The sequence below is a fragment of the Nannospalax galili genome, unplaced genomic scaffold (assembly GCF_000622305.1).
Source record: "Nannospalax galili isolate Female #2095 unplaced genomic scaffold, S.galili_v1.0 scaffold363, whole genome shotgun sequence".
Lineage (NCBI taxonomy): Eukaryota > Metazoa > Chordata > Mammalia > Rodentia > Spalacidae > Nannospalax > Nannospalax galili.
Window position 1 is genome coordinate 3,758,112 of NW_008351176.1, and position 790 is coordinate 3,758,901.

Here is a 790-nt window from a genome sequence, read left to right on the forward strand (position 1 = left end):
GGACATGATCCTATGTGCTAGAAACCTGCAATAACACTACAGAGATGATGCATTATATTTAAAATTTACTAATACAAGGTAATCCTGCTAGGGTGCTCAGATGAGCGGAAATAGAAAACAGACCACTGGGAATAGAGAAAGAGACAGCCATATGGCTGAATGCTGAGGTTCCTAAATTAAATGATCTCCATGAAGTTGCAGCTTCTCTACTTCCCAGGTGTGTGACAAGTAAATTACTTAAGTTCTCTAAAGCTCTTCTACCAGCTCTGGTCATTTTTGGTGCCTTCAAAGTGTTATTGTCATCTCTGTTTGAACCATCACTCCAAGGATGCTCATGAGTCAAGGAGAGTGTGGGCTTCGCTACAACGTGAGAGAAGCACAATAATCTGCGTTGACAGACTCACGATTAGATGCTACACAAACTATGCTTGTTAACTTGGTTGGCATTTAGAAGGCAGCAAGGCCTATTCCACCTAGACCTAGGACCACAGCACCCCAACACCCGAGATCCCCGTGTCTGCCTCTAGGGCGCGCTGCCACTCAGCCGCCCCAGTCACTCTTGCGCGCGTCCCCGCCCCGCGCGTGTGCGCCGCCCAGGTGAGGAGGCGGTGGCGGGCCGCGGCTTGGGCTGGCTCCTCCGAGGGGTGGAGCGGAGAGCTCAGGCGGGGCGGGGCCAGCCGCCGCCGTCTTGGTCTTGGTGTCTCGGTCCCCACTAGCTCCGCAGCCGCCGAGGGAGGAGCGGAAACCGCCGGCGTCGCCCGCCCAAAGCAGCGCGGAGGAGCCCGAGCGC